The sequence below is a fragment of the Dipodomys merriami genome, unplaced genomic scaffold (assembly GCF_024711535.1).
Source record: "Dipodomys merriami isolate MVZ:Mamm:240054 unplaced genomic scaffold, mDipMer1.0.p SCAF_20, whole genome shotgun sequence".
In the NCBI taxonomy this organism is placed as follows: domain Eukaryota; kingdom Metazoa; phylum Chordata; class Mammalia; order Rodentia; family Heteromyidae; genus Dipodomys; species Dipodomys merriami.
Genome location: NW_027203382.1, coordinates 15,860,732 through 15,870,022, shown reverse-complemented (window position 1 = coordinate 15,870,022; position 9,291 = coordinate 15,860,732).

The following is a 9,291-nucleotide window of genomic DNA, read 5'->3' as shown; positions in this document are numbered from 1 at the left end:
GAGACTCACAATTTCTTTTTTTATAACTTGGATTTTCAGAATTGAAATTAAGATGCAAAAAGTATATTGGTTCTCCCAAGATAAGGACTCAAATGTTTTTTTTTTCTTTCTTGAGATTGTTTCTAACATATTTATAAGATGATTTCTTTGTTGCTTTGTATGTCCCTCCCCCACAGTATAACCACTGTTTTCACTGTATTTGATGTTGGTATAATTTGTGGAGGGGAAGGGAAAAAGCAAATTGTTTAAATAGGGATACAGGAGGACCCATTGCAACAATGAAAGGTACAAGACCTAATGTCGAAAAAACGAATTTTACAATTTTGGCGCAGGTGGAGGGGGGTGGTGGGGGGGAAGAGGGTGAAATGGGAAGGGGAAACAAAGGAGGAGGCAACTATAAGAAATTTACCCATTACCTTGCTCATGTAATTGTAACCCCTCTGTACAGTATATTCACAATAAATTTTTTTAAGTATATTGGTTTCAAAAGCCTTTACTGGTTTTGATATTTGTTGCATTTAGGCATTACTTACTTTTGCAAGTTTTTTTTTTCTAATAGCTAATAAAAACAAGAGAAAGATGATGAGAACTGTTGTAGTAGTTCACATCTGTAATCCCAGCTATTCTAAGGAGATAAGGAGGATCATAGTCTGAGATTAGCCATTACCCACAACTGGAGACCCTATCTCAAAAATATTTCCCAAAGTGCTGATTATGGCTCAAGTGGTGTAGTCCAAACTAGTGGCCCTGAGAGAACACTCCAATACCACAAAAAAAAAAACACCCTGGAATGAATTAATAAAAAATAAGGAAAAGATCTGGAGATCAGCAGAGTTTTATCTTGAAAAGATACACAGATTAAAATAAGTGGAAGAATGACTCAACTTTGCTTTCTATAAAAATATCATTTGAAGCTTAAGAACAGGAAATCCTTTTCATTTTGTTTGATACAACCACAAAGGATAGAGGGTGCAGATTATTTATTCTTCACACTTACACTATTTACAGTGTACAGTGCATGTTGAACCCGTGTTGGTAATCTAGACTAGGAAACTGGCTAGGAAAAAGAGGGAAAAAAGAGGCAAACAGAAAATCCAATGATGCTAAAGAAGAACACAAAGGTTATGAGACTAATGGATGTGAACATAAAAGATCCTTTTATGAAAGGAGTGATGGTGATCAAGATACATTTGCATTCAAAAACTTATTTGATGAATGATAACTCCTCTGTACAACTATTAAAAAAGGAAGTTGGATGAGTGAAAAGAATAATAGAAAAGAAAAAAATGAAAGACACTAAAGCGGGCAAGAGAAGATACATATATATGTATATATATATATATATATATATATATAAACAAACATGTACATATATGTACACATAATCTCAGACTTGTAGGAGTTATGCATTCATGTTGCTTCTTTTTATTTTATTTTTCTTAAAGAAATATGACAAATCATTAGTTTCATGAAGAAGAAAATAAAAATGGCCATTTGAGAGAACTGGAAGATTTTTCTTTCCACAAAGCAATGAATAATCTTGCCGAGTGCCATTATTTATTTTAGAAGACAAGATGGAAAAAACTGGCACCACTTTTCTCTAGTGTAATGTTGAGATTACACACACACACACACACACACACACACACACACACACACACACACACACACACATATACACATACATTAGGGATTGGATTTATCTAAATTAACTGTAAATAAAGCTGTTGAAGACTCAAAATTAATGTTCACATGTGATTCTTTCTTAGTAGGGTATACATTGATCATTTGGACTAAATGTTATTTTCCTGTTCAGCTGGATGAACAACAGTTGGTTTCTTTGCTATGTTTGCATCCGAAGATAGACTGAGGACTTAGAACTTGATGTCTTTACCTATTTCTATGTCTAATTCCAAATACCAAATAGCAAGTGATTCTCTTCATCATCTTTGACTTCTGCTATGGAAATTTTGAATTACAAAGAGTAGAAACATGTTTTGTGATCAGTTTCCCTCCACAACCATTACTTTTACTCTATCCTTCTTCTCCCCCTCTCTTTCTTTTCATGTGTGTATGTCTGTGTGTGTGCACGTATGTATGTCTGTGTGTGTATTTGTGGTGGTAGTGGTGGTAGTCTTATTATGTAGCCCTAGTTAACTTGGACCTCATGACTCTCCTGTCTCAGTTTTATAAGTGCTGAGATTCAGGTGTGTGGTACCATTCCTGGCTCACCATTGCTTTTAAATAACATTCATTGCTATCATATGGGGATGATTCAAACAAACAAAACAGAGACTGCAGTAGGAATAGGAAAATTAATGACTCAACAATGGAGATAATACTATTTCATTACATAACATCCAGAAGTAGCATCTTCATAAGATAAATTCCCAGTGATTTTTTACAATAAATACAATGTCTTCCTGATTCAACTGTTAAACTTTGTTAGGGTTACTAATAGACAAATTCTTAATATTTTGAATACAAGTCTTCCTTGCACATCAAAAGTTGAAAGAGACATCAGAGTTTACCGAGCAGGTCATCTGCTGGCTTCCTTTAAATGCTCTGGAGTTGCCTACATGAGACTCTAGTTTCCAATGAGACACAGAATTAGAAATCCCTCTCTCTGACTTCAGGAAAACACTCTTTTTTTTCCTGGCTCTACCCTAGTTATCTTAATGTTTTGGGGAAAATAAAGATAATAAACTCAGATGAATCTTAGTTCAAACTGGAGAAATGAGATAATAAAGGGGTAAGGGAATGATTACTAATATATATATGCATATATATGTATATATACATACGTGTATAAATATATATACGTATGTATATATACATATATATGAATATATATATATGTTTATATGCAACTTGGGACCATTTTGCTGTTAAAAAACCATCAAATGAACTCATATTCAAACCATCAAATGAACTCATATTCAAATGGTTTCTGTTTTCAGGGTCACAAAGCAAAAAAAAAAGAGAGAGATTGTTGAGAAAATAAATTGCATTGATGTTCACAGAAACATAATATCTTTCTTACTTTAGAATGTATCACTTTAGCTACCAACATAGGTTTATGACATCTAACATATAGCTTTCAATGAGTACTGAAAACCACTGCGATCTTTGCACTTTCTTTTGGCTAACACTCAATTAACAAAGAATCAGGAATTCTTTCTCACTTGAATTCTCAGCTATGCAGGTACAACCTGATAAACAAGGAATTACCTGCATCAAACATTCATTTTTCCAAAACAGACTAATAAAAAGGAAAAAAGATATAAAGGAAAAGTGGCATTTAGAAAACGAAACCAGACCTAAAGAAACATAGGTCCCATGTAATAATTAGTGTAAGTCTAGGATAATCCTATCAGATAAGCTGTACATAGGACCATATAAGATGATGCTAAGGGAAATGAACTCCAAGACATGGACACAAGAGATTTTTCTTTGTTGTTGTTTTTTATTTCTTTTTTTCTTTTGTGTTCCCCCCACCGTAGTTTATCCTCTGTTGTCACTGTTTTTGATTTTTGATACCCTGAGTATTGTATATAAATTTATCTGAATTAGGGAAGGGAAGGGGAACAACACAATTGTGAGACAAAGGACAAAGGGGGAACCAATTCAACAGTGATAACACAAGACAATATGTTTGAAATGATCTGTACAACTTGGGGAGGGAGGGAAAGAGGGAGAAAAATGAGGTAAGGGGTAACAAGTTCAACAAGAAATGTACTTATTATTTTGCATATGTAACTGTAACCCCTCTGTATGTCACCTTGACAATAAAATTAAATTTAAAAAAGAAAACATCTTTTAAATGTGACCTCCAAAACTTTCAGTCCTTTTGTTTTAGGACTATTTTAAATTACCATGCAAAGAAGGATTGACAATATCTTAAATAGTACATTGTTGTAAGTCCATGTCTACATCAGTATTTGTTTACTGGATTAACGATATACAGAGTCTCTAGATGGGAGAATGAAGTTTGTCTTACCATCTTTAACAAATGTCATCTTTAACAACACCTATTACTGCCAATAAATACATAAGTAGTAAGTTTAGTAAATAAATAACTTGTAAGTTGTCACTAAAATAAGTTAATTTAGAATAAATGCAATCTATATTGAAACCCAAACATCTGTACTTTAACTCTATTAGATTCAAGTTTATAAGGTGAATTTATCTCCAGGCCCTTAGAAATAGATAATACTATACCATACCATTCATATTATCTAACATATGAAATATGAGATAAAATATATACTTGTTAATTTTGTGTGTAAAAATCTAAAACTGGACCAGAATTTATTGTTTATTTTTTTAAGATTTTTTTCTGACAAATTTGCATTAGGTTTAGAAGTTTATGCAAATGTGCAACTTATAGAAATTGGCAAAGACCTATACATTATTCCACTAAGCAGGTACATATTTTGTTTGTGTGTTTTATTTGTTTTTGTTTGTTTGTTTGTTTGTTTTAAGACATGATCTCCAAGCTGAGTAGCCCAGGCTATCCTCAATCTCACGATCCTCCTACCTTAGCCTCAGTGCTGGAATTACAGGCTTGTGCCACCATGCCTGGTATAGGCAATTATCAGTACTGAAGGTAGGGATGGTCTTTCTACTCTGGTAAATAATTCTTAAGGCTCTTTCAAGGATGTTGAGTTTTGCTTCAGCTAAATCCTGAAGGCCATCTGGAGAATATCAAAGGGAAATAACTCAAATGTCAAAATCTCAAGTCACACTGCCTCACTGTTCAGGTGACTCAGAAAATGTTGCTCATTAGAAGGCTAAATTCTCTACTCAGCAGCATTCTTGCTATCATTGTTTTGGAGTTTTGATATATGGTCTTGAACTCAGCTTGGTCAGAAATATTCCCACCTCTACTTGTGATGATCACCCTTCTCTATGTGAATGTGCAGAAATTTCCCCCCAAAAGCTTCCATATTCTGCTTTATGCACCTAATTAGCCTTTCTTCCCTCTTATCTCCTGGTTGTCCTTACTGGCTTTGCCTTCACCACAGGTAAACCTGCCTGCATTTCAAAGTCGGATATTCCACTTCAGTAGATGTAGAGAAATACCTCCAGGAATATTATTTTAAGGATAGGGAATACCTAACAAAGATTCTCCAATTGTCATGTTCATCAGCTTTGAGAACTTGATACAAAGTCCTAGATTGCTAAGCTTCTAATTCTTGAACAAGCTCAAGAATGTGCATATGTAATTACTTCGCAGGCAAGGCTGGGAGCATGGTCCACGCTTGCAGCATCACTATCCCAGCTGATTTTTATTGATTGGTAATAGGGAAAATGATAGTACTTTATGATAAAGCATCCTCACTTTTTCTACTACGTGCACACCTTAAATAATATGATAAAATTAGATAGTCTAATAATAAGTACATAGATGCACATGTATGTTCCCACAAACATAAATATCTAAATATCTATATCTATATCTATCTATATCTATCTATCTATATATATAACAATATAGAGGGAATACTCAAAACAATTACAATTTTCGTTACTGTAAACTGGTAGTGTGGTTATAATTTCTGTTTTTAACTACCTCTCTCCATGATCCAGTCTGTATTTACTTTGCATTTAGCAAGCACTTTGACTTGTTATTTACCCAGTGGAGTGACCTAAACATTTATTTGAAAGGGTCAGGGACACTGCTCTGCCTTGATTAGCTTGTATTTTTTTTCATTAATCTTAATTTTGGGGAATGTAGTACTAACAAAAAAAGACCCTAAAGAATCTCCTATACTCCAGATATACTCTTCCTTACCTCATTGTGGAGCAACAAATACTCCAGCTTCCCATTTGTAGTCATTATCATTGAATAGTGGGCACAGTAACTCCCTTGCCTGCTGAATCAGAGGTCTGAAGAATGGCAAGGAGCTAGACAACACTCTTAACTTCTATTGGAATCATTGTTGTAGTGCTCTTATCTTTGGAATGAGGCCTGTAGGCCAATAGAGCATGAATTTATGGGAAAAGGAAGCATAGATTTTTCTAGGATATCATCAGGAGCAATAGTACATGGGATTATTCCCATTTTCTCCCTTTCATCTTAAGACTAGTAAATATTTGCTATGGAAAAAACAAAACAGATCCCTGAGAAAAATGCTGATTCAGAGTGTGTGAAACCTTCTAAAGAACTCTTCCAGAGCCCCTTGAAGTAACTAACTGATTCTATAACTGTGTTCTGATAATGCCTTTTCATTCTCCTCAGCAACTCCTAGATAGTGAGGAACACAGTGAGACTTACAAACAAACTGACCTTGGAATTCATTGCCATATTTCTTTGTTGTGAAGTGAGCTGCTGGACCTGAAGCAATGTTGTAGGGACCATTCTGCCAGATGAGGCATTCTAATGGATCATCATTCTACCATGATCATTCATTCTTACACTCCAACACCAGATTTTTATCTGTGCAAAGAAGAAAATACAGGGGTAGTACACCTCCTCATAACTCTGCTATAACTTGACTTGTAATTACAGGTCTCATTATAGGCTAGAAGCAAAGAGGAGAGAGGGAAAGGGGATGGATCCTGAAAGGAATCAACATTGCCTTGCAGAGTGGCTGCCTCAGAGTCAGCACTGCAGGTTCTTGGGCAGTGTAGACTTCATCTTTCATACTGTGATAGGGACAGTGATACTACTGGGGATGAAGACGCTTTTCCACTGGCAAAAACCGATCAGAATTCAGAGACCAATGCAAATATTTATATTTATCACTATTACCACTCCTTGCCACAAGCTATCATTGTTCTTTTGCGTATATTTACTGTAAGGAAGGAGTCACATATTATAAAGGCTGAGAAGTCCTATGAACTGACCTACCATCAGCAAGCTGAGGCCCGGGAAACCAGTGATGGAATTCCAATGTGAGTCTGAAGGCTTGTGAACCAGGTGAACCATGAATGTAGTCCTAGTCTGAGAACAAGAAAAGAATGCAGTGAGTAAGAAATAACAAGAATTGTCTTATTTTTCAATTTAGGTCTCCAACAGGTTGGCTGTGTGTCACTCAAAGCAGAGAGAGCAACCTGCTTCACTCAGAGGCCTGACTTACATGTGAACTTCTTCCAGAAACACTCATATCAACACACCCAGAAAAAAATTATCTATCCAGACACCACTTTTAACCCAGGCAAACTGACACCTGAAATAAAAAGTAAAGTCGAATAAGTAAAGTCTAATTGGAACATGCTTGTTTTGTTCATATGGTTTCATCTATAGCTTCTCATGCTACCACAGCAGAGCCAAGTAGCTGAGATAGATAAGGTGACCTGAAAAAAACTTTAGATATTTACTATCTGAAACTTTATAGAAAATTCTTAGGTCAGAATTGTTTTAAGAGGGTGCTTTCCAGTTTTTTATTTGCAGTCAAGTTGCTTGCAGATCTCACAAAATGTTGATTCTGATTCAAGAGGTTGAGACCCACTTCAGACATGTTCCTGGATAAAGCCAGTGCTGCAAGAATGTCAACCACTCTGTTTCTCAGCATTTATTTCTCTCACAGACCCTGGGTCCAAATTGCTTGAGATTTTGCCTATACTCATTTATTTTAGCTCTAACAAATCCTTTTGTTTTTAGGTATACTCAATAGCATTCCAGATTACTGCTATTTTATTTTGTATCACTTATTTTGGTCTTTCAACATATTCTATGTTGCCATGTGTTATGTCTTACCTCTTTCCTAAGATTTAAATTTCTTTCAAGTAGGGACCCTGGCTTTGGTCATCTGTTATGTTCATATTGTGTCTTATATATGGCAAGGTATTTATTAAGTTAATTGCTAACTCACATCTAGAAAAGCCATTAACATTCTTTTTGCTTGTATGGGGGCTTGAACTCAGGGCCTTTCACTTGCTCAGCTTGCTTGCCCATAGTTGGCATTTTATCACTTGAGCCATGCCTTCTTCCTGGTTATTTGGAAACAAAGTGTCCTGGATGTTTTTGCATAGGCTGTCTTCAAACTGATTTTCTAGGGTTTAGTGTCCTGCATAGCTGGGTTTACAGATAGGTACCACCAGCACCAGCTCTAGAAGAGACAGTTTGAATCACTAGGATATCATTACACTTAGTGAGCTAATACGATTATCCAGTGACACTTTCTCAGCTCTGATTTTCTCTTGAATATATTTTGATTTCAGTGGTGGTAAGGATCATGTTCTTTCCAGAACAGTGTTAAGGTAAAAATATCCAAAGATTTGTTTTAAAACTAGGCTGTGAGATGGGAATTTTAAACTTGGTACAAGCCTTTTCAATGAAAAGTACACCTTAATTATGAACTGAAAAACTGCTTGCTGTGCAAATTGTCTGGAGCCTAGAGAATTAGAGATGCAATGTTAATTCCCTAGCTTAATAATCTCATTTTCAGAATTTGCTTGAAGAGATATTGATAAATTGCAATAGCCAATCATGTATGAAAGTTTACAGACTATGAAAATGCTTTATTTTGCCATTAAGAATCATATATTCAGCTTTTGGAGAATTATGTGAGTAGCTAAATAAGATGAGAAACTTCAGTAGTCATAAAAATTAGTCAATTTATTTTTTCTCTTCTTCTAATCAACTTAAATTTCTACCTGAATTATTTCAGTATATTCCAAGCATAAGAATAATATGATTATGAAGTTACTTTCAAGGAATCTTATAGACATAGGAAGCAGTTAAAAGTGTTTGAGCATTTCAGAACTTTCAAAGAAAGTTGTATCACTACCCAAAATTATGTGTAAACATTTCAACTAGTTAACACACTTTGGCCTTAATAAACGCAAAGAAATACCTTTCATAAATGCTGTGACCAAGGAAGAATTACAAGGCAATTTTACATGTAAAATACTGCATTAGGTTTTCATAAAGTATCTGAGTTCTATTTTCAAGCATCAACACATTTCCCTCTTATCAACATATTTTTCTTTGGCTTTTTAACTTGTTTCCACTAGTATCCTCATGCTAACAGTAAGTAGGACCAGAAGGAAAAGCGAAAACAAAAATAAAAACAAACAAAAAAGAATCAACTACCTTGGTACATCACAGTTTATCCACATGGGGGAGCCATGTGGCTAGATCCTGGAGACACTGATTTTATTATGCTCATGGTTTTGATAATTTATGTTAAACCCAGTCGGCCAAAATTTCTTGCTCCTCTATTCAGTTTTCTCTGGTACTTTGAGTGTAACTACTTACAATAGTGTTGTCTTCTTTCATTCTAATCTTGTCCTTGCCAGTACACCAGAGTCAGTTGGCAACTTTTAAAACCCTCTTCCAGG